General features: G+C 39.6%; 1 protein-coding gene across 3 annotated transcripts in view; it reads right to left on the minus strand.

Moving 5' to 3' along the window:
- The window catches only part of Pls1 (plastin 1), a 114985-nt gene extending 92095 nt beyond the window's left edge, over positions 1 to 22890 (minus strand). For 2 of the 3 annotated variants that reach the window (XM_048794544.1, XM_048794543.1), the window contains exon 1: positions 22747 to 22890. The gene's annotated coding sequence lies outside the window, so the exon portion shown is untranslated. The remainder of the gene's footprint in view (positions 1 to 22746) is intronic. The other variant, XM_015486980.2, reaches the window with a different exon arrangement.
- Positions 22891 to 26482: the final 3592 nt, after the last annotated feature.

The following is a 26482-nucleotide window of genomic DNA, read 5'->3' on the forward strand; positions in this document are numbered from 1 at the left end:
GTTGGTTTATACTTTATTTCTTTATCGGGATTGCTTTTTCTTCTTTTCTCTCCTTCCTTTGCAGAACTGGGAAATGTCCTGGGAATCCAGCACATGAAGCACCCTGGGTAAGTATTCTACCACTAAGTTACACTCTAGTCCTGATTAGAGGGATTGCACCTTGCCCCAGATATGACTTGGTCCTGCTTGAACTTTGGCAGATACTTCTACTTAAAGAACAGGAGGGATAACAGCCCCAGCTGATGACCCATCCCCAAGTAGCCATGGCTGGGAGGACGGAGTCCAAAGTCCTGCTCCCAGACACTCACCTGCTTAGCAACAGCAGAAAGCAATAGCACAACTGTGGCACCACCTATGGCGCCATCAGCAATGGTTGCTTCCATACCCTATCAGATGCATGTGACTGACAAGACTGGAGGAGGACCTATGATGATACTGACCTTGGCCTCTCTCTGCAAAACAACTAGGACTGCTCCAGTGTCTAAACAGTATGAACACTCCAGGACCATCCGTGGAACAGTCAGTGACAGAACTGCTTTCAAGTAATAGAGCTAACATCACCAGAGCCTAAGGAAACCCCCCAACACCTGAAAGGGGCTTCCATTGCCATTCTCACTGTAGGAGCAACCAGAGGGTACACCCCACATATGCTGCTGTCTGCACCAAACCTGCATAAACTTTCAGAAGGACCCACACTCTTGTGAGAACTACAGAGAAAATGAGTCCCTTAGATTCCAACATGGAACACATTGTGTCAAAATCCACTAATCACAGCTAAAGGAGACACAAGGAAATTACACTAATAAGTCAGATATGAATTAGACTCGACACTGCCCAACAAAGCAATAACCCAACCACAAATCATCAAGGGAAAGCTACTTAAGAAGGTTTTCACATAAAAGTAGAAGATAGATTTATCCAGTAGATGCACACATCTCAACTTAAAAACAAAAGACATATGAAAAAACAGAACAACATGACAACTGCAAAAGTTCCTAACAAAAGCTAAAGATATTGAAGTGTATGAAATTCCAGACAAAAATCATTCAAAAGACTTATTTTTAAAAGCTCCATGAAACCCAAGAAAATACAAATAAATAATTGAAACAATTAAGGAAGACAATGCCAGGTACAAATGAGCATTTTTTTTTTTAATATTTTTTAGTAGTTGGACACAATACCCTTATTTTTTATTTATTTATTTTTATGTGGTGCTGAGAATCGAACCCAGGGCCTCACACATGCTAGGCAAGTGCTCTACTGCTGAGCCACAACCCATCCCCCCACCCCCACCACACTTTTTATTGGTACATTATAGTTGTATACACTGATGGGATCTGTTGTTTCATACTCGCACATACACAGAATATAACAATAAAATTTGGTCAAAATCAGTGCCCAGCATGAAAGAAAGATTAATACAATCACGAGAGCATGGGAAAAATAAATCTCACTGGATTTCAAAATGAGACACAGGAACTATCAAACATTATAAATATAGTAAACCATCAAATATCTAAAACAAACAGGAAGTGAACATAGAATATTCAAAACAACCCCCCCAAAATAAAAAAAAAGACAGAATCAGCTATAAACCTTTCAATAATTACCCTAAATATAAATGTTCTTAATTCTCTGATTAAAAGACACAGACTAGTTGGATTAAAAAAATAATATCCAACTTACCTCACCTGCAAAGAAAGACTGAAAGTGAAAAGATAGGGCTGGGGTTGTAGCTCAGTGATAGAGTGCTTACCTAGCATGTGTGAGGAACTGGGTTTGATCCTTGGCACCATATAAAAAAATAAATAAGTTATAAAAAAAATTTTAAAGAGAGAAAAATTTTTTTAAAAGTGAAAGGATAAAAAGTGATATTCCAAGCAAATGCAATTCCAAAGCAAATAAGAATAGCTATACTTATATCTGACAAAATAGACTTTAAGCCAAAAATCAAAAGAGACAAAAAGGTCACTAATTATTAAGGCAATGATTCACCAAGAAAATATAACAATTATAAACTTACATGCACCAAACATCAGTGCACCCAATTTTATTAAACAAACACTACTAGACATAAAGGGAGAGATGGGCTCCACTACAATAATAGTAGGTAACTTCAATACCCTGTTCTTACTAACAGATCATCTAACACCACCCCAAATTCAAAGAAACAACAGAATTAAACTATAATTTAGAACAAATGGATTTAACAGACATTTAAACAGCAAAATAAAAGACAGAAAGATCCAATTAAAGATGAAAGAGAAACCAAAAGAAAAAGAGAAGATCCAATTAGAGGTAAAAAGGAAACATTACAACAGATACTACTAAAATTCAACGAATCATCAGAGAATATTTCTAAAACTATGTACCAATAAATTGGGGGGGAAGAAATAAAAGATGGCTCATTATCACCTAATGACATTATGGAGATACTGTACAAACCCTAAACTGTCTACCTTTAGCCTTTTTCCTATGTAATAAAAATAAATCTCTATTTAGTTCAACCATTATAAATAAATAAATAGGAAACCTCAGAAGAAATGTACAAAAAAAATCCAGATGACCAACCAAAATTGAACTAAGGATAATTTTTTTAAAAACTCAAAAATAATATATTTATTTATGTGTGTGCATACATGTACATATAGTTTACATAGGGAGGGGAAGAGAGAATTTCTTTTACAACGACCATGGGATAGCTGTTTATTGAATAAAGACCGGGAGGAAGTTAATTATGGTTAAATAATGTGACTGAATGAGTAATCATTGAGGCAGTTCACTATTTGTGAGAATAAAACCACATGGAGCTGGTTCTGAGCCAGAGGGTCAGAAACTCAGCCTGCAGGCCACATCCCGCCAAGTGCCAGTTTGCATATAGCCTGTGAACTAAGAATAGATTTTTACATGAGCTGGGGTTGTGGCTCAGTGGTACAGCGCTTGACTGACATGTAGGGCCTTGAGTTCAATTCTCAGCACTACATATAAATAAATAAAAATTTGTTCACAACTAAAAAAAAAAATGCTTAAAAAAAAAGAATAGTTTTTTACATTTCCAAAGGGTTGGAGAAAAATCAAAAGAATAATAGTTAGTGACATGAAAACTATAAGCAATTAAAATTTCAATGCCCATAGATAAAATTTATTGGAACACAGCGACATTCATTTGGTTACATACTGTCTAGGGTTGTTTTCATGCTAAAAGAGCAGCATTAGGTAAGGAAGACAGACCATATGTCCACAAAGTTCAAGTATTTATTATGTGACCTTTCACAGGGGGGCAAAAAAAAAAAAATCACCAAACCCTGGTCTAGACTGGGAGCTCTCTGAAGACCACTGGGGCCTTGCTCAGTGCTTGGCCTAAAATTATATTCAGTAAATATCTGAAAAACAGACATGGTGTCAACATGAAGACCTGTGGTGGGACTCCTCAAATGTGGTAAAGGTAAATGTTCTCAAAGAACACACAGCCTTTGTGAAAACAGAAGAAAGGCCTGCCCCAGTTGGCACAGCCCAGCCAGGATCTCTGTTGTCCTATAATTCTAATGGTAGAATTTTAGGACACAAGGAAAGAGTAGGGAAAAGATAGATCATAAGGACAAACTAGCAGAGGAGTGCAATACAGGCTTTATCAGTAGTATATTTTTAAAGAAAAAGTTAGCATCACAAAAACAACAACAGATAATTAACACAGGAAAAAAAAAGTTATATTTAAAAAACCCTCTATGGGCTTTACCACATCTTACTCTTTAATAAGACTGTGGAAAAGTTTACAAAGTCTTCAATTGCTGATATATATACATATATGTATATACATTGCCTTTGGAAGAAGAACAAAAATTTAACTGTAGTTATATTTCCCAGTAAGGGCTTGATCACATGGGAAGATGACCATGTGATCATCTTCACATGGTCATGTATATATATACATACACACACATATACATATACATACACACACAATTGTGCACCTACATCACAGTAAATATTAGGTCTCACAGTACTCAGTGCTACCTACATGACTTCCAGTGTCACATTCAACTAGGAAGCCTTGTTTTTAAGGCTATACAGTGACAGGCTGGTTTCTATAGGGGAGTTATAGGCATGGGATTGGGTCTAATCCAAGTACCATTTCAAACGCGGCAAGTGGATTGAATTAGATAATATTTAGCCTGGAAAGGAAACTGCAGTGCTCAATGTAAATAACTTAATTCATGTAAAACACTTAAAAGAGACTGGTACCTAGAAGATACTAAATACCAGCTTTGATCATCAGCACCATCACCTGGAGAATTACAAAAGAAGTAAGCCTCATTTTTATTCCCTTGGGAAAATGTGGCCACATTCACAAATAGAAATCAAGTTGCTGAATGAGCCATACATAAATTACAAATCTTATTAGCTTGTGGCAAAATTCACTTGTAATTTATTATCAGGTAATTATCACTAAATATTTCAGTACACTTTTCTATCTTTACTGGAGAACTTTTTTATTGTTGTTGTTTCCAATTGAACAAATTCTCTTATTTTAGAGATGATGGCTAAAAGACATTTATCGTTCACTCAATGTCCATGTGCTCCTCCATTCACTTTCTGCCCCTTCACATTAAATAGGATCCTTTGGTTAGTTCTGACCAATGAGCTGTGAAAAGAAACTGGTGTTAATCTAGGCCAAACCGGTTCAGAGCTGGTATTTGGGCCTCCAGTTCCCCTCCCCCACTGGGACGATTTGGAAGCCACCAGTTAAGACAGAAAAATATCACACACACACACACACACACACACACTCACAAATCACAGCACCTGATGTCTGTCACAGCATGTACAACAGCTGTCCTATAGAACAGTCTGTGCACATTGACATTTACGTGAGCAAGAAACCAATGAAGATTTTAGTACACACTAGTCTATTCTGATTAATACAGAAAGTCCAATATGCTGATAACACAGAAATTTTATATATATATATAAATTTTAGTTGTAGTTAGACACAATACCTTTATTTTATTTATTTATTTTTATGTGGTGCTGAGGATCAAACCCAGTGCCTCGCACATGCTAGGCACTCACTCTACTGATGAGCCACAATCCCAGCCCCACAGAAAGAAATCTTCCATCAGTCTGTGATCAACCAGTTTGGGCAATTCACAAGGAAGAACTGAAAAGAAATTTCCCAGTCTTCCTGTGGCAGTTAGCTATGTAACTTCATTAGTTCAAGTGCATTCACAGAATATTACCACACCCACTCCTATTCAAAAATAAGTATGTAAAACCAAATCCTGCCACAAATGCATTTTTAAAAAAATTTATAAAACTGGAGAGTTGACTGAGATACACGTGAGCAGTGGAACCATCAACACAAGAACTGCAGCTGAATGTACTGTTCTCCCATGTGGCTCCTTTCCTGCTTAAGGACACCTGGGCTTTCATTTTCAGCAGACAAGGTAGCAGGAGGTACCGTCCACAGTCAGACAAGAGGGTGCAGGGCCCCAGGTAAAGTTCTCCTTTGTTAGCAGTCAGCAAGTATTCTGTTCATTGGACAGACTGATTACGTGGAGCCACAAACAGGGAGATGCAATCTCCTCTGGCTGGCAAGAAAAATATTCATGAAGATAAGGACTCTAGCCTGGGTCCCTCAGACATTCCTGATTTAAAAATCACTGGAAACTCCAGAGTCTTGCAGGCAGTTAAGTTCAAGCTTCTATTGTCCTGGGTAACAATCTCAGATCTACTACTGATGTAACAACGTCAGTTAGCCAAACATCAGAGCCTCTCTGAACCTCCATTCATTCTACTGTACAAAAGGAAGACAACAACTGGTGGAGGTGGAAGTGCTCCCTCCAAACTGGAGGCTTCTTCCAGAGGCTGCCATGATGTGTGGAGTTCTCTAAAAGTCAACCTGAGGGCTGGGGTTGTGGCTCAGTGGCACATGTAAGGTACTGGGTTCAATTCTCAGCACCACATAACAAATAAAATAAAGGCATTCTGTCCATCTACAACTACAAAAAAAAAAAAAAAAGTCAGTCTGAATTTCCACTAATGCTTTATAATATGCAAAACAAAAGACTATGTTGGGACTGGGGTTGTGGTTCAGCAGTAGAGCACTCACCTAGCACAGGTGAGGCGCTGGGTTCGATCCTCAGCACCACATATAAGTAAATAAATAAATAAAAGATACAGTGCCCAACTACAACTAAAAAAAAAGACTATGAACATTGAAAGGAATGAAAAATATACCTTTAAATCACCCTTAGATTACCTGCTATCTAATGACAGTCATAAAAATATATAATCTGGTCATCTTCCTATGTGATCAAACCCTTACTGGGAAATATAACTACAGCTAAATTTTTGTTCTTCTTCCAAAGGCAACTGAAATTTCCAAATTCTCAAGAATTTTCTACCAACCACATTCTGCTGACTTCTAATTCTGGTTGCATATTTTGAAATTCTAAAGTTGCTCTGATACTAAAAACCAGTATCACCACAAGTTATTCATTAATTTTTTTGCTGTTGTTGTTGAACAAATTCCAACACAGAGGCATTCTATGATGTACCTGACCACTCTTCCTCAAAATTCTCAGGATCATCAAAACACAAGGAAAGTCTGAGAAACTGTCCCATTCAACTGGAGTCTAAGACGACAGAGGTTAATGTAATGTCATATCCTGGATGGAATCCTGTAACACAAAAAGGACTTTAGGTAAAAAGTAAATGTGAATATGAAATATGAACACGGTATAGACTTTAATAATACTATACAATATTATCTCACTAATTATAACAAAGGCATCAAGCCAGATGCATTACGGTAAGATGTTAATAACAGGGTGAACTGTACATCAGTGTGGGACACATGGAAACTTCTCATATCTAAAATGGTCCTAAAAGATAGTCTACTAATAATTTTTCTGAATGTCACAATGAGTTACCACCTCACACCCACCATGATGGCCATAATTAAGAACAAAGTACTAGTGAAGACGTGGATCAACAGGAACCTTCATACTTTGCTGGCAGGAATATAAAATAATGCAGCTATTTTGGGAACAGTCTGCGGTCCCTCGGAATGTGCAGCTACCACGTGGCTCAGCAATTCTACTTTTAGGTACTGTATATGCCCAAGAGAAATGAAAACAAATGCCCCCCAAAGACTAATTAATAAATCTCATAGCAGCACTGTTCATAAAAGACAACATAAAGAAAAAAACCCAATGTCCATCAACTGATGACTGGATAGATTTTTTTTAAACTCTGGTATATCCACACAATGGAATATTACTCATAGCCATAAAAAGAAGTGAAGTATTAATATATACAACATGGTAATCCTTGAAGACACACTTAGTAAATTAAGCCAGTTGCAAAAGGCTACATATTACATTTATGTGAAATTTCAGTAACAAGCAGATCTATAAAGACAGAAGTAGAATTGTCATTGCCTAGGAGAGGGGTGGGGACAGATGGTAGGAGATGAGGAGTGCTAATGAATACAAGGTGATAAAATATTATAAAATTAGCTATATACTTCAAATAGATGAATTATAGGGTATTATATTTCAGTAAAACTATTTTTACTTGTTCTTATTAGATATGCATGACAGTAGAGTGTATTTTGACATCATACACACGTGGAGTATAACTCCCCATTCTTGTGGTTGTACTTGATGTGGAGTTACACTGGTCATGTATTCATGTGAACATAGGAAAGTGATGTCTGTTTCATTCTACTGCCTTTCCCATTCCCATCTGCCCTCCCTTCCCTTCATTCCTCTGTTTAATCCAATGAACTTCTATTCTTCCCTCCCCTACCACCATGTGTGTTAGCATCTGCAAATCAAAAAGAATATTCAGCCTTTGGTTTTTTGGGATTAGCAATAAAGCTATTATTTTTAAAAACAATATCATGTGCACCAAAAACACTGACAAAATACTATTTAATCCTACTTAAGGCCAAGATTTTAAAATGTTTGGTTAACATGAAACAAAAATTTTCCTGAAAAGTTCTGTTTCATTTTGTAATGCTTTACTATAGTGTCTTTGAACATAATAAAATAGAACTTGCACATAGGTTTTGAATGAATCTTTGTATCCTCTTTAGATTCAACCAGCAACATGTATAAGAAGTCCTCCCTTAAGAGTGTTCGAGGGCTGGAGATGTGGCTCAAGTGGTAGCGTGCTCGCCTGGCATGCATGCGGCCCGGGTTCAATCCTCAGCACCACATACAAACAGAGATGTTGTGTCCACCGAAAACTAAAAAATAAGTACTCTCTCTCTCTCTTAAAAAAAAAAAAAAAAAAGTGTTCGAAATGTGGGCTGGGGATTAAGCTCACCTGGGTTGAAACCTCAGCACCATCACCAAAATAAAAAAAGAACGCCCAAAATGTCAAACAGAATGCAGAATATATCCACTGATATTTAATAATAAATTAACCTGCAAAAATGACTTATACAGTTCAATATGCAGTCACCACCAGTCATTGCCTCTGAGTTGTCCTCGTCACATGAGCCACCTAAAACTAACCCTGCAGAAATATGTCAGCTAAGACTTAGTCTTCATAGCATATTATATATCACATAAGAAAAATATAACAAAATATTTAGAATATTTAGAAAGTTTAATGTTCATCATCCTCGACATTCCAAAAGCATATAAACAGGAAATATAATAGTTTAAAAAATAAAACTAACATCATGATTAAGAACTGAACTACCAGCTGGGGTTGTGGCTCAGTGGTAGAGCACTTGCCTCCCATTCATGAGGCACTGGGTTTGATCCTCAGCATCACATAAAAATAAATAAAGATACTGTGTCCATCTACAACTAAAAATACATTTTTTAAAAAAGAACTGAACTACCATTAACATTAGAGAAACTATAAAAACCTCAGGAAGGATAAGTAACTTTTGGTCCTCTTCTGACTGCAAGAAAAACATGTATCCAAACTTCTGACACATTAGTATGCTAGTAAACATTTCTTTGAGCATCTCTGTAAGCTACTCTCCTACTTTTTTTTTCTTTTTTATTTTTCCAGTAGTGGGGGTTGAACCCAGGGCATCAAACTTATCAGCAAGTCTTCTACCTCTGAACTATATCCCCAGACCTTTTTGAAATTTTGTTTTGAGGCAGGGTCTCACTAAATTGTCCAGGCTGGCTTCAAACTTGCAATCGTTCTGCCTCAGCCTTACAAACAGCTAGGATTACAGGCATGAACCATCATGACTGGCTTCTCTTTTTCTTCTTTTTTTTTATTTACCCCCCTGAGCTGGGATCGCTGTTGCCCAGGCAGTTTGGAACTCTTGCAATCCTGGGATCTTCCAGCTTTGGCCTCCCAAATAGTTGGACTACAGGGGCACACCACTGTGCTCAGCTCTCACTTCTAATCCGAATACTATTAAAACAATAAAAGATACTTCAAACAGAATATAACCTTTACATTTGGTCACTTTATTTCAGGGTTGCAAGTTTTACATACAAGCATTATCTTCAGGTAAAGCATTACTTTTACATATTATTTTATTCACTTCTAGGATTAGTTTAGCATGCATATGAAACCACAACAGTCCTTAATATTTTAAATTCAAGTTATCTATCAAGTGTTAAGAAAAGTCTATAGTATCAAGATTGTCTGTCAATAAAACACAGATCTGGGAGTAATAGTACAGTAGACCCCCCTTATCTGTGGAGTATATGTTCCAAGATCCCCCATTATCTACCTGAAACCATGTATTAAGAAAACCTATGGGATTTTTTCTAATATATACATACCTATGAAAAAAACTTATTATAAATTGATTTATTTACAAGTTAATTTATAAATTGGTAAGAGATACACAAAAACCAACAGAATCACAATATTTTATAATAGAAGTTATATGAATATGGTTTTTGTCTTTCTCAAAATATCTCACTCACTGCATGGTACTCACCCTCCTTGTGATGATGTAGGCAATATGATGAGATGAAGTGAGATGAATGACATAAATATTTTTATGTAGTGTTTGGCTACTTTTGACCTTCTCCATTCATACCCCAGAAGCTATTCTGGGGATCAGGATGACATCCTGCATCACTCAGCTCCATCCCAGGAGGTAGAATCATTCATTTGTTCAGAATATCCATGCTGTATATGCTACCCTCCCATTACTCACTTAGTAGTCATCTTGGCTACCAGACTGTCGAGGGATTGAAGTACTTGAGTTTAAGTAACCCTCAGAATTTAAAACTTATGACTCATTTCTGGAATTTTCTATTTCATATTTTTGGACCACAATTGACACCAGTAACTGAAACCACAGAAAGCAAAACCACAGATAAAGGGGTTTAGTAGTACAATATAAAAATAAGGCACCATGGACCTAAAGTCATTATAAGCAAGAAGCTACAATATACTAGGATATGGCAGAGTGGGAGAGCAGGTAAGTGTGGATTCACCTACTCATTAATTCATTTTTTCCCTCCATTCAACAACTTATTGGGAGCCTATGTATCAGGCAATGGGGCACAAAAATGAAAAAGATACACCCGGCCAAAGTTCACACTCCATGTGGCCACAGGACTTATATTGGATAAACTTTAATATTAGATTTAGACTTAAAATGTGTATGGTATCTATTTTTAATATTTTTTTAGTTGTAGATGGGTATAATACCTTCATTTTATGTATTTATTTTTATGTGGTGTTGAACCCAGTGCCTCACACATGCTAGGCAAGCACTCTCCCACAGCCCATCCCTGTATAGTATCTTTTTAATTTATCTGTTTATTTAATCCATAACAAAGCAGAAGGCAGGCGGGGAACAAGGTTCAGATAAGCTGAATGACCTGAAGATTCTCCTACCCAAAGAACCTCTCAGCTGTGGACCTGGGCAAGAAGGGTGAATCAGTCACCTGGGTCCCAGACACTCACCCACGGCTTCTTCTGTTAGTCACTAGCACATAGCAGCTCCACAGTGACAACTGTTGACATGAATCTATTTTCTTCCCTACCATATTGTAGGTCCTCAGTACAGGATGCTTTTTAGGGGTCATACACAAGAGATTCTCAAAACCTCCAATGAGACACAGATGTCTTTCCTTTCTGTGGACATGACCCCCAAAAAAGATAAGTGGATCTGGGCACGGTGGCACATGCCTGTAATGCCAGCAGTTGGGGAGGCTAAGGCAGGAGGACTGCAGTGCAAAGCCAGCCTCAGTAATGACGAGGCACTAAGCAACTCAGTAAGATGACCCTGTCTCTAAATGAAATACAAAATAGGGCTGGAATGTGGCTCAGTGGTTAAGTGCCCCTGAGTTTAATCCCTGGTACCAAAAAAAAAAAAAAAAAAGGAAGGGAAAGGATTGTCCTGGCCTTAGAGGCCTCTACTCCCCAGAGACAAGCTCTTCCAGTAAGAAATTTATAATTAAAGCAATTCTGAAGAGCCACCATACTGCCATTCACCCTTACTTTTCACCATGGAATCTATCAGCACTTGAAGTCATCTTGAGAGCAACAGCTTACGACCACATTTATATCCTTAGCTTTAACTTTTAAATGTCCCTGTCTTCTGGAACCATCCAGAAAAAGTATTATAATCACTAGTCCCAGGGATTTATTTATTTTTGTCTCTATAATTTGTCTCTTGAAAATTACAATTGTTTGTCCTTTTATATTTCATATAGTGTTGAAAGACTCAGAAGCCTCTAATAATGAATTACTTTTCCCAAGCCTGGAAGATACTTGACATGCACATATTAAAATCAGAGTCAGGCCAGGGTGCAGAGGCGCATGCCTGTAATTCCAGTGGCTTGGGAAGGTGAGGCAGGAGGATCGCAAGTTCAAAGCCAACCTCAGCAAAAGCGGGTGCTCAGCAACTCAGTGACACTCTGTCTCTAAATAAAAAATAAAATAGGCTGGGGATGTGGCTCAGTGGTGGAGTGCCCCTGAGTTTAATCCCTTGTACCAAAAAAATAAATAAATAAATAAAAATAATCAGAGCCAGAAGAAAAGCATTTCAGGCGTCCTTTCAAGATGATATTAACTATAGATCAATACACTGTAAGAAACAGGTTACCTCCTCCTTGGTGTTTTCAGAGGGTAGGAGGGACCAGCGGTCAGGGTAAACCTGAGATAAGCCTATAACTCAACATTACCTATAGAATAAAGTCTAAAACCCACAACCTCATCCTCTAAGATGGTCCACAATCTGGCCCTAATACTTTCCAACTGCACCTTCCTGTATTTTCCAATACAGGAAGAGTTCTCACCACTGGACAAACCTGCATTTCCTTCTCCAATGACAATCTGAGGATCTGCTGTCCCTTTGTCTGGAATTTTCTCCTTATTATACGCTGCTCATTTTTAAATATGATTTGAGTATGTCACTCAAAGTTTGAAAGACGGGTCCCTAGGATGACAGTATTGCAGTGGGGAAACCTTGAAGAGGTGGAACCTAGTTCAAGGTAATCAGAGAAGGAGAAAACTACCCCAAAAGGGATTAATGGTGGTCTCATGGAGTGAGTGAGTTTAGAAAGAGAGGCCATCCTACATGCTTGGCCCCCCTTCTGCACTGGGTATTTTCCACCATGTTGTGATACAGCCAATGGGGTCTGCACCAGAGGCCGCCCAATCCTGGACTTTCAGCCTCTGAAACTGTGAGCCAAATAAGCCTCTTTTCTTTATGAAGTACCTAGTCTCTTATTTTGTTATAGCAACAGACCAAACTCTACCCAGTAAGCATTTGTCAACCCTTCAATGCATAATTCAAATGCCCCTCCACTTTATTTTCTTTATCTACACATATGCTCCCTCATCAGATGGTTTACAAAGATGCATAAAACATCAAAGGATGTCATCAAATTCAGCATCCTGTCAACTCTGCCCTGCCATAATTATTACCCTGGAAAGTGAGCTTTCCATTTCAGTCTTATCATATTTGGTTTCTATATATTTTGACAGCACATAGCACAAGTGTCCGTGTTCTGTGGCCACAGATGTGTGCTTTAACTCTCCTACAAGACTGTAGATATTCTGAGGGCAGAAAAAGAACTTTCTATAGTTGTATAAGTCCTAGTTCTTGGCTCAGAGCTTATAGGCCATTTCGAAAATATTTGTTGAATGAAGCTTAATATTCCATAGAGAATAACAAAATTAAGGGGCTGGGGCTCAGCGGTAGTGCACTTGCCTGGCATGTGTGAGGCGTGGGTCCAATTCTCAGCACCACGTATACATAAATAAAGGTCTATCAACAACTTAAAAAAAATTACATGAGATACCCAACACTTAAAAAAAAAAGAATAACAAAATTAAATCCAAATGCACATCTCTTGAGCATACTATTCCTTTATGCTTGGTTTGGGTCAATTCCTAACATCTGGCTGATGCTGGCAGTTCCACTTTCTGTAGAAATGGCCCACTGGCCGAACAACAGTTACTTTTAAACATGAAATACAAGAAAAGGGCTGGTTTCCTGAGAAAACTGACCATCAGCCTCAGCATCACCTGGGAACTTGTTAAAATGTACATGATTCAACTCTACCCCAGACCTAAGGAATAGAAACTGTGAGCCGGCACCATGGTGCACACCTGTGATCTTGGCTGCTCAGTAGGCTGAGGCAGTAAGATCTCAGGGTAGAGGCAAGCTGGGCAACTTAGCAAGACCCTGTGTTGAAAATACAAGAAGCTGGGGATGTCACTCTATTGTAGAGCACCCAGTCCTGCAAAAGGAGGGGCAGGATTAGAAACTGGAGTTTGGACCTAGCAACCTGTTTTGTCCCGGGGTCTCCAGGTGACCCCTACGCACACTTCCATTTTAGAGCACACTGAAGCAGCTGTACTTTCCGGCAAGGTCAGTTCTTTCTGTCATCATGCTTTCCTCCTGCTGCCCCTTTCTCCATGGAATGCTTTATTCTTTGTCAACTGAATTTATGCTTCCCTTTCAAGGTTCAGCTCAAAAGTCACCTCCACCTTGAAGCCTTCCTTGACCCACTCAACAGAATTAACTGCTCTCTATTTGGGTTCCCTCAAAGCTTCACCCCACTGTTCCTCTGGTGCTCACTCATCACAGGCAGTTGTCCCTGTGTCTTGCCTTCTCCCTCTGACTAAGAACTCTCAAGTGCAGGACCATGTCTCACTCATAGCCCTGTCCCAGCCCGTCTCCCCTTATCTTCTGCAAGAAACTTCTGATTAACAAGGAAGATGCTGAGGCCAAACTCTGTCTCCATAGTAGAGACTAGAAAAAAAAAAAAAATACGACTGTTAGATGAGATCCTAAGTTGAGGTGGCAGTTATTAAAGGCACCTCTGGCAACAGAAATGACTTAAAGAGCTACACAGTTGAGGTTTACCCACAAATCACTTTCAGGATTTTTTAAAAATCAAATACAAATTTCCCAGAGAAATTACTTTCTCTGGTCAGAAAAAGAAGAAAATAGATTGGAAAAGCACTAGATTTAGAGTTACGCTGAAGATTCATGAGGTCAGAGACCCTATATTTGTCTTGACCATCACTGCTCCCAATGCTAAGTCCTGATATTTTTTTCAAAGGCTGAAATTAGAAGACACAGATATGAGCTCAATCTCTGCCACTTCTATGTTGGGTAACCTCAAACAGGCAAGTCATTCTTGAAGCCTAGGCCACTTATCAATAAAGGCAGCAAAGTCAGAAAACTATTTTAACTGTCAATACACACTTTTCCTCCTTATCTTACAGTTTACTAGTTGCTTTTGCATTCACTGTCTTTTTTAATCATCAAACCCACCACTGAACAGAAGCCTCCCTTCTAATGGGATCAGAAACAATCTCAGACTTTGACTTCCCATCTATGGCTATAACCAGAGGTCAGTGATTTGTGGTATCTAAACTTTCAATTGCCCTAAGGCTCATTTTGGCTGACCACTAAATATTCAGAGATTTTTCAAATAATCTTTTTTTCACTGATGATAATTCTTGAGCTTAACCTGGCTGCCTGAGGATTTAAAAAAAAAAAAATCAAGCAAATTGCTGTTGTCATCTTTCCAAAATTAATTCATTTGCATGACAACTTTTGCTAAAAAAAAATCAGTGGGTTTTTGCGAGCTGCATTTCATGGCTGGCACCTCACTGACCTGATAACACTTTATAAGAACTGGGCCACTCTTGAAAACATTGTCTGGATCAAAAAGGATGTCCCACTGAACTAAAACCTGGGAAGAGAGACGGAAGAGAGACGGAAGAGTGAACCGTCATCAGAGGAGAATTCTGGGAGAGTTGTTCCGTGAAAGAATGCAGGAGTCTGAGACTTTCTGTTTTGTTCACAAAGGTTATAAACACTAACTTGATATCAGACTAAAGGTTCAATTATATACTAACTTGATATTGTCTTTCCACCAAATTATTGATGAGTAGCAGTAAACCCTCAGTAGAGACTCACTTATCAAACCTCAAAATTCTAGTTTGCATTGATTTTTATCTATAAACAGTACTTATATATTTATCATCAAGGACAAAAAAATGTGGGGGAAAAAGAAATCAATACAGCCATAAAAGATGGCGCTGAAGATTGCAAAGTGAAATGAAACAAAAAGTTTACCCAGGCCATCAATCATTCACCATGAGTCACAAAGGAACTTTTATTTTAACAATTTAATCTAGATTCTGAGTACCAGTTATGGAAACAACATGAGAACACAGCCTCTACTTTCTAATAAAGGCATTCAAATTGCTTGATCAACATCACCATTAGGCCACAAACTGTCAGTCATCCACTTTGGATTTTACAGTGGTTGTCCCTGTCAATGAACTTATCCATGGACTGCAGAGGGCCCCCTCACAAGCATCCGCTGAAGAGGGAAGGTTTAGACCAGTGGGTTTTGGTCCACGACATGCCTGCTCTTCCTGCATGTATGCAGATATCTTAAACTCAAATCTAATCCAAATTCTATTTCGGCAGCAGTGCTAAAATCTCATTCTGGTTTTCCAAAAAGTTGAATGGGCTTTTGTCAGCTTATACAAATAAATACATTTAAAAAAACATGTAATTTCTTGGAACTGGATCGTTCAACAAATTATTGTGCTTCTCAATAACAGAGTAAATCTGTTTTCCTCCAGTACTGTGAGTCAACCACACCCCAAATCCTTGGCTTTTATAATGAAGAAGCCCACACACATACCTTCTTCTACCTTACCAAGGTATCCATCCACCCTAATATCAAAAAAAAAAAAGAGTTTCTCATGTATAAGCTTTTATCTACCAGAGACAGGCCTATGTGCTGTGCGTTATCTTCCAAAGATTCTGTGGTTTTATAACTGTGAATTGCTGGAAAAAAAAAATCAATCATAAAAACTCAGCTTGTTATGAAGTTTAAAGTCTCCTTCCCAACTGGACTTTATGAACAAAGCTATTTCTAGCTCCTCTAGAAAATACTTTGATATAATAAGTCTTTTAAATAAGAGGAAAAACTCTCCTAATCATCTCTCAATCTTGCCCCTCCTGTGTCCCCAGTAAATTACTAAAAAGCAACTTGCTTTTACAGAAGCAGCGATGCAGGAGTCTCACTAAAAAAAAAAAAAGGCAAACACACAGTTTCAGACACAGTTGCACTGAAAAGAAACCAGATGATCAAATGATCAAAGCTGACACAGCCTCACATCTCATGTGACCTTATATAGTAGCAAAGTTTCCAGCAATCAAAATTGTATGACCATTTTATAACCAATAAACCCTTATGCAGCACAAAGGCCTCTTTCTCTTTCTCCCTGATTTTCATCGTCACCCAGCATAAAACGGTGCATGGGAAGTGGATGACGGGACGAGTTTGGGGATACTGAGACAAGCAAAGGGTGGAGGACAGAGCACCTGGCCCTTCCTTTCATATCCATCCGGGGCACAGACTCTGGGAACACATAGATCCACTAGGGAGGGGCGAGAGGAGGGGAGGTGAAGCAGAACCAGGAAATGGAAGCAGCTCAGGAGGCACAGGAGGCAAGAACTTCTCACCTGGGTTGCATTTTGAGACTCTCAGGAGAAGGCAAATTCCTGGTGAAGCTTGGTTCACCAAAAGGAGGAAGAGGAGCACACTTTCTCAGAGTCAACTCAGTAGCTCATTCCCATGGTCAAATCTGGGGTCTGGCAGTAGGGCCTCTACAACATTTGTCTCTGACCTGGCACCTTCCCTGAGATACCTGTGCCTACCACCAACTAGTCCACACGGCCTTGAGAACTCTCTAATTTTGAGAATTCATGGTACAGGTATGGATTCTCCCTGGGGATTTATCACCACAGTTCAAAGGCCTGAGACCAGAGTCAGGATCCACAGATATTCTAGGAGCTTCCTTCCAGCAGTGAATTCTAACACCATAGGGGGAAAAAAAAAAAAACAAAAACATTTACAATCCCAAAGATTTCCTAGGCTCCTACACAAGGTGAGTTCCTCACCCCACCCCCCCAATTCTAGAGGCACCCCATGGATCACTACCAATTCACTCCACACCACCCCAAATGAGAGGGGAGACAAATCAGAATGTGCTTTAATGGTGTCCCAGATTAAAAGCTGCCCTCTCCAACCCCAGGAACACTTCAAAGGAAAAGCAGATAAAGACTAAATGGAATAAAAAGTCAGAAAGATATTCATCACTGCTTTTCTGTTTCTCAGATTAAATTCTGGCTCACAGAATGTTAGAAGTTTCACCAGTTAAAACTTGTGACCATTCTAAACTTCTGTTACAGTAACCACAGATAAAGATATTTGATTATTTGAGCTCTCAGTGCCTGCAGTCAGGTAAGCCTGGGGTCAAATCTCAACTCAGCCACATGTCAACAGAGTGAACTCAGGCGATGTTATCTAAGCTTCAGCTTTCTCATCTATAAAAAGAGGGTAATAATAATTGCACCTACCTCATAGGATGGTTTGTAAAAATTAAAAATTGCTTGTATGAATATATTTAATATAATGTTGGACCCATGGAAACTACTTTATTAAACCAGTTACCAATACAAATGTTACTATCTATTATCTTCAGAAAGTTACATGATATGGTCAACTTATACATGGCTACTGTAAACTTTCGGACACAATATTTGGGCACTTTTTAAGTATATGAGGCATTAATCTCAACCTACCGCCTGATTTTGCATTTGTCTAATCAATTTTCACTAATGTAATGATTAAAAAAATTTAAAGATAATCCCTTTTTAACTAGGCCAACCCTTCTTTCTCCTGCTAAACATCTCAAGCTCTTTCAGTCTGTCCCCTCAACTGTTCTCTCCTTGACACTTTTATAAAAATAGACATCACTGCCTATCAAAAATGAAGAAGCGATTGATCACGGTGAATTTCAGCTCCCCAGTGCTGCCTGCAGCTCAGTGGAAAGGCTGAGTTTTGATTTGCAAAACAGCTATTTGCAACATCTGTTCCAAGCAAACAAATACATCCCAAAGCACCTCTTGAACTGGGATTTGGGGTTCAGCAGCACTGCCTTCTGTCTTGTTTTTCCAGGTACAGTCTGATCGCAATTCCCTTTCTCTGTCTCCACACCACATTCCTGGGCCACAAACACCACCCTTCAGTGCCATGCTCCCTGAGACCATGGCTCACAGCCCCCTGAAGGAGTAGGATGTCCTGAATACATTCTCAGTCTAAGGACTTTGGGCCGACTGTTTGTCTTCTGCCTCTGACAAGCTAAACTACCAATGACCTTTCCAGACTCTTCCTCAACTCCCCCTCCTGGGGATCCCAGGTCCCCAATGTACCCACCCCCACACTCTATACCCAGTTTTGAATTGGCCAGTCCCCTGTGTCTCATCTCTTCCAATGATACTGACATTCTCCCATCAGCTACTAAACGTCCTCCTTTTGATTTTTTTTTATTGGTTGTTCAAAACATTACAAAGCTCTTGACATATCATATTTCATACATTAGATTCAAGTGGGTTATGAACTCCCATCTTTACCCCAAATACAGATTGCAGAATCACATCGGTTACACATCCACATTTTTACATAATGCCCTATTAGTAACTGTTGTATTCTGCTACCTTTCCTATCCTCTACTATCCCCCCTCCCCTCCCCTCCCATCTCCTCTCTCTACCCCATCTACTGTAATTCATTTCTCTCCTTGTTTTTTTTCCCATTCCCTTCACAGCCTCTTATATGTCAATTTTGTATAACAATGAGGGTCTCCTTCCATTTCCATGCAATTTCCCTTTTCTCTCCCTTTCCCTCCCACCTCATGTCTCTGTTAAATGTTAATTTTTTCCTCCTGCTCTTCCTCCCTCCTCTGTTCTTAGTTGCTCTCATTATATCAAAGAAGACATTTGGCATTTGTTTTTTAGGGATTGGCTAGCTTCACTTAGCATAATCTGCTCTAGTGCCATCCATTTCCCTGCAAATTCCATGATTTTGTCATTTTTTAGTGCTGCGTAATACTCCATGGTGTATAAATGCCACATTTTTTTTTTATCCATTCATCTATTGAAGGGCATCTGGGTTGGTTCCACAGTCTAGCTATTGTGAATTGTGCTGCTATGAACATCGATGTGGCAGTATCCCTGTAGTAAGCTCTTTTAAGGTCTTTAGGGAATAGTCTGAGAAGGGCAATAGCTGGGTCAAATGGTGGTTCCATTCCCAGCTTTCCCAGGAATCTCCATACTGCTTTCCAAATTGGCCGCACCAATTTGCAGTCCCACCAGCAATGTACAAGAGTACCCTTTTCCCCACATCCTCGCCAGCACTTATTGTTTGACTTCAGAATGGCTGCCAATCTTACTGGAGTGAGATGGTATCTTAGGGTGGTTTTGACTTGCATTTCTCTGACTGCTAGAGATGGTGAGCATTTTTTCATGTACTTGTTGACTGATTGTATGTCCTCCTCTGAGAAGTGTCTGTTCAGGTCCTTGGCCCATTTGTTAATTGGGTTATTTGTTATCTTATTGTCTAATTTTTTGAGTTCTTTGTATACTCTGGATATTAGGGCTCTATCTGAAGTGTGAGGAGTATCCTTTTGATTTCTGAGGGTTTTCGATCCACAGAACATCTCAACCCTGACTGTCCAGTCACCAGTTCAAATTAATCTTAGTGCCTATAACCTGGAAAAGTAAGGGTTAATGAAAAAGGCTGGTGCCTGGTAAAGAAGAAAGTTGAACAGAACCTCTGGCTATGCTACTAACTAGCTGGGTTAAGAATATCTCAGTTCCTCCTCTATCCAATGAGGGGACAGTTCGGATAAAGTGCTATCTACCAGCTCTAAGATCCTGACTGCCATTCCTCCTCATGCCAAAATACACTTACTTATTTATTCATTCAATAGCTACTAAGTTCTGATACTGTAAAGCAATGTGCCAGACATTCTAAGAATCACAGTGTCAATATCATCCTCTAGAATGTGAAAAAGACAATTACGTTGACAACTGTAAGAAGCAGAAGAGAAATCTTGTCCCAATCAGAGGTGCTAATAAGATAAAAAGAATATTATAAACCCATTAATAACACTCCAAACTTGAAACTAAAGTAATTTTCAACACCTTTCCTCCTTTAAATCTAGTCTTTCATCAAATGCTTCTTTCTGGTTTTGGGGTTTTTTTTGGGGGGGAGGTGCAATATTGGGGATTGACTCCAGAGTGCTTAACCACTGAGCTACATTCTCAACCCTTTTATTTTTTATTTTGAGATAGGGTCTTGCTAAGTTGTTAAGGCTGGCCTCGAATTTGCAATCCTCCTGCCTCAGCCTCCGGCAGTGCTGGGATTACAGGCGTGTGCCACCATGCCCGGCCCTGTACGTCACTCTTACTCCACTTTGCATTTACAAGTCACATGCTCAGTCCAAGCTCTGGACAGCTGTTCACCATTGTGTTTTTACCTGTCTGTAGCATTCCCCCCAATCTATAATCTCTTGTCAAAATATGAGAATCATCCCATCTGGCTGGTTTGACTCCATCTCTGTTTGCTACCACTCTAAGGTAGCCTCTCCTGTACATCAGAATACCCACATCGAATCCTTCAGAAAACTATGGGTGCTTCATTTTCCTCCCTCCTACAAACAGTGGCTGAGACTATACTCTGTACTTAGCGCTGAGTGGGATGTTTAAGTCACCGGCTTTAACCTTCAAGAGTTTACACAGCCTGACAACTTCCTGGTCAGAAAATGAGGATTGTGTACTAAAATATAATTCACAATACCATACACAGTGCGGATTACCAGCTGCACAGATGACAGTGATAAATACTACAGGGTTCTAAAGGGGCAAACTACTTATGGCTGCAGCAATCAAGGAAGGCTTCCAGGAAGAGGTTACAGCTGAGAAACATCTTGCAACATGGAAAGACCTCAACAGGGATGAAGGCAAACAAGCATTCCAGGCCAAAGAAGGAGGATAGTTTGGTTTCAAGACCAGCAAATTCGTAGGTGGGGCTTGAGTGACACTTCTTGAAAGGAATTTACAGGGTACAGCAAGCTAAGTATTAGACACAGCTAGTTTTCTGCTCCAACCAGACTACATGAGAAAGTGGAAAAGAACGTTTAATAACCTATTCAAATGATGAGAGGAATTTCAGCAGGGAGAGGTAAAAAGATCCCTGAAATCAGAAAACCTGGTTCTCGGGTCCGGTTTTGCCAACAAGGGACTTGGGTGGCCACAGCAAGTCATCTAACCTCCCTGGTCTCAGTTTTCTCATTTGTAAATTGAAGCAGTTGAACTGGCTGACCTCGAAGGCCCCTGCAGACCAAAACTGGACCAACTGTATATAATTTCTGCCATTAAAACATTCATCACGGGGGAAAGTAGGAGGAAAAATATCCCCTTTCTGTTTCTCTTCCTGAACTTTTCCTAAACTACTTCTGTGTCTCGCACATCACAAAGTTAACTTTCCTATAATTTAACTTTACTGTAGAATTTCACTACAGAATTCAATTTAAAGAGGAGCTAATTCCAAGGGAAGAGCAGGATGCAAAAGCACTTGCTTTCTTCCTGACACCTACACAGTGTTCAGTTTGCCTCCTGCCTTGAAATTGTGCTTAGGGTTCAAAAGGTTCTCTAAAAAATTTGTGCAGCACAGCTTTAGCATCCTACAAGTGTATCCAGGACCGCAGCCCCAAAGTAAAATATATATCCATAGAAGCCATAAAATGTGACAGGATAAACAAACGATGAAGTATGAGAACTTCTTTTAATAGTACCAAATGAAGATTTAAAAAAAAAAAAAAAAGCTGTAATGTTGAAAGGTAAAGGGGAGGGGATTCTGTAAAGTCAGTACTTTGAAATGCAGCTGAAACTGGAAAAGTTTGACAGTGAAAATCCGCTGAAAACTGACATTTCTCACGCCGCATCCAGAGGCCCCCATGCTCCAGGAAAGACACCAAACCCAGAAAGCACGGATGCAGTTTCATTCTAGCCCTATTGATCCTATGCACCAAAAGGCCAAAGACAAATAAATCAAGTCACAGAATTCAAACGAAAAAGACGGATCCAGAAAGTCTCGCGAACAGCCACCGAAAGTTTAAAACAGAAGACTGAATCAAATGCCTTACTTTATGCAGAGATGCATAATAACGCACCATCTCATGCATATTGTTTAAATAGTGCAAATACACGATGTAACACCTGCGGGCACTTCTTGCTGCCCCAAGTGGGCAGAGCGCGTCCGGAGATCCGCCGGCGCCGCACCGCACGGCGGGGAGAGCCTGGCTGGCGAGGATCTCTGGCTGCCCCCCGAGGAAGTCAAGCTTTGCTTTTCTTCGGTCGGTCCTGCCTGCCTTTAGGGCCCCGACTCCCGCATCCCCGCGCCTGGTACCTGCTGCGATCGTACTGCAGCTCCGGCTGGGGATCCCCGCGCCCCGCAGGTCGACTCTGCAGCTACCTCTGCGCGCCCGCCCCGCTGCTGCGCTCGCCCCCACCGCGCATGCGCGGCCGGCTCCTCCGGCTCGCAAACTCGGAATCCACTCGCCGGGTTTTGGCTGCAGCTTTCAGGGAGGGGACCTCCAGCTAAGAACCTGGTTCTGGTGGAGGATGAAAGAAGCTGCAGGTACAGGGAGGGGGGAGGAGCGAGGAGGAGGTGGGGTGGGCTCTGCGGCCACGTCATCCCTGCAGCCCCCCCCCCACCTTCACCAACCCCAAAGATGACCCTCTATCCCCTCTTAAACTCGAGTGGGAATTGGCATCACCTGGAGGGCTTGTTAAACTAGACCCAGAGTTTCAGGGGGGTCTGGAGAGATACTTGAATTTCTAGACTGTTCTTCGGGGAAGCTGCTGCTACTAGTCTGGGTACCACATGTTGAAAGCCACAGGTCAAAAGGAAAGCTATTTGTTATGAAAGAAAAAGTTTTCTTTTGAGATTTCACATAACACTTCCTTGTCATATACCAGCCACACCTGTTTGAAATAAATAAATGCCTAAAAGACTGTCCTCAAACAAAGGTGGGATGTTTCCCCTAGCACGTGAGTCAGGTGAATGGAATGCAGCTTCAAGAGTTCTCACCAATGTTGCCTGCAGCATAATCCCTAGCCCTTAGTGCAGTCCAGGGAACAGAGCTGCTCCTTATCTTGTTGCCCCTCCCCCCCTTTTTTTCTAAATATTTATTTTTTAGTTTGAGGTATTTTATTTTGATGTGGTGCTGAGGATCAAGCTACAGCTTGAGCCACATCCCCAACCCATCTTGTTGCCCCTTTAACTCAGAGTCCTGCGTGCCTCCTTTGCACCCAGCACTGTGTGTGATACAGAATGGGCACCCAAGAAACCCTGACATGGTCGTAACTGGGCTGGAGAAGAAAGGAGGAGGTTGAAATTATTTTAAGAACCCAAAAGAATTTGGAAGTAGGTGAGCCAGGGAGAGGGAGGATAAGAATTTCTTCTTATCCTCAACTTAGAGAAACATGAAAATTTCGTATTTTTATCTGAGCCCAGATACACAGAGGGGTTGAGAATGCAAGGTCTCACAAAACATTTCTTTAAAAGTGCAACACAGATATCCCTAGGGTTATCCAAAAGAAATTGAAATATATGCCCAAAGTCTTTGTTCATAGGCAGTTGTTTTTTTTTTTTTCCACAGTAGCCCCAGTCAAGAAGGAACTCAACTGTCCATCAATAAGCGAATGAAAAAACAAATTGTGGTAAACCTATACAGTGAGTATTACTCAGCATTGAAAAAGAAATAACTACTCACACAGGCCTCAACATGGACAAATCTCAAAATCATTTGCTGAGTTGAAGAGGCCAGAGATAAATACATACTTATGATTCTATTTGTATGAAGTCTAACCTATAATGACAAAAAGTAAGTAAGTGATTACCTGGAGCCCGGATGGAGGAAAGGATGCACTGCAAAGGGGCAGTAAAAATCTTTTTTTGGTGGGGGGGCTTTGGGAATGTGGTGGCACATGCCTGTAATACAGTGACTCAGGAGACTGAGGTAGGAGGATTACAAGTTCAAGGCCAGACTCAGCAACTTAGCAAGACCTTGTCTCAAAATAAAAAGGGCAGGTGAGGTGGCTCAGTAGCTGAGCATCCCTCTGTTCAACCTTCAGTATCCCCAAAAACCTTTGCGGGTAATGGAAGTTTTCTCTTTATTAATCATAGTGATGCTTTCACTAAATACAGAACTGTCAAAGCTAAATTGTAGACTTTAAATATATGGAATTTATTTTACATAAAGTATTCCTCAATAGAGTTGGAAAGAAAAAAAATCAAATATCTTAGGATCTTCTTATTTAGTGGAAATATTGACCAAGATAAGTTCATGAGGAAATGCAGACTAAATAGGTGTGACCTGATTGTGAAGGAAGCAAAATAAAGCTGCCCTCCAGAGATAGCTAAAAGTAATCAATATAAAATGTCTGAGGCAGCCATCGAAAAAGTAACCAACCCAAAGATAGGGCTTGTAATGTATGAATGATAAAACTAGAGCGTTTACCAAAAGTATCTTCCAAATCTGAATAGTAAATAGAGTATATCATTGGAAATGCACAAGCAGTACGTTCTTTTTTTTAATATTTATTTTTATTTATTTATTTTTATGTGGTGCTGAGGATCGAACCCAGGGCCTCTAGCATGCAAGGCAAGTGCTCTACCACTGAACTATAACCCCAGCCCCAACAACCAGTACATTATTTAAAAAAGAAAATTGTTCTCTGCTCGGCTGACTGTATGACCACCAATAAGGAGCAGGGTTTTCAAATTGCGTTCATAGGAGCCATAGGTTTCGGGAAGATAAAAAACCAGACAGGGTTCTGGGGCAGGGACCTCAGACCAGCCAACACAACTTATTTACATATTAATTACAAGATCTTATTTGATAAAAGTGTTCTACTGATAATTCAAAAAGTAATCATTTGAAAATACTTGAAGTAATAGCACCAGGTAGGAAGAATTCACACAGAGGAGATGCAGTCTTGGTGGGCACAAGTACACTGTAGTCGTGGTAATAACCCTAGGTTCCAGTCTTTCTAGCTTAGTCCCAATTTTAAGTATTTGTTATGACATGAATCAGATCTAATGATGCATTCCAATTGTTGATTAAAAAAAAAAAACAAGGATGGTTTTCTGGATCTTCTACAGTTTGTATAAAATACCAATAACAATAATAGCTAAGAGTTCTTGACCTACTGGGTATCTCTCATCATTTTAAGCACTTGTGTTTTCTCCTTGAAGATCCATGGCAACCCTATGAAATTAGCCTCATTTTGTATGAGAGAAAACCAAGATATAAAATGTTATTTACTTTTCTCTCAATACAACTCAATAAAGACTAAAGAAGTAAAAACTAAAGACAACTAAATAAAAATGTCTCTTATATTAAGACAACCTTTGCTGATTCCATACTTCTTCCCAAAGATCCATCTGAATTATTAATTTATTTTTATGGGCTCATTCTTGGAGCAGACTTCACTGATCACCACCATCATCATCTTCACCATCAACACTAAGGTTTATTCTGTTTCCTATGTACTTACTTCTGTGCCCAGAGGTTCACCTACTTTATTTCACTTAATATTCACAAGGACTAAAGTAGAGATTCAGAAATATTATGTAACAAAGACAGTGAATGATGGAACCAGGATTCTGACTCAAGTTCAACTCTCCAGCTGTGCTATTTACCATAATACTAGTCCCTACAAAATTACGTCTCTTACTGTAAAGGGGAAAAATAGGCATTCTGGATTACAAGTGAGTCTCTGTGAATGTGTCTAGTGTTAGAAACCAGAGAATTACAGTTTCTAAAATGAGTTGTAACCAGAACACCCAACTGCCACCCGGCCTTGATCCAAACCCTGGAATCTGCTGCTACCAACAAGTGTCAATTTCATGTCCCATTTCAGGAAACATGGATGTATTTTTAATGACACAAACAAGTACCATGAAAATACTTAGTTTATTTGGTCATTTTTCCAGGATGAAGAAAGTAGAGAAAAATACAAAAAAGTGGAAAAGAGTAAAATTCGGTATTCATTTCAACTTTGACTTTATGATAGGTTTTTTTTTTTCCCAAGATATCATTTAAAGAATAATTGAGAAATAGGACAGAAAAAAATAC

Source organism: Marmota marmota, unplaced genomic scaffold (genome assembly GCF_001458135.2).
Source record: "Marmota marmota marmota unplaced genomic scaffold, marMar, whole genome shotgun sequence".
Taxonomy (NCBI): Eukaryota; Metazoa; Chordata; class Mammalia; order Rodentia; family Sciuridae; genus Marmota; species Marmota marmota.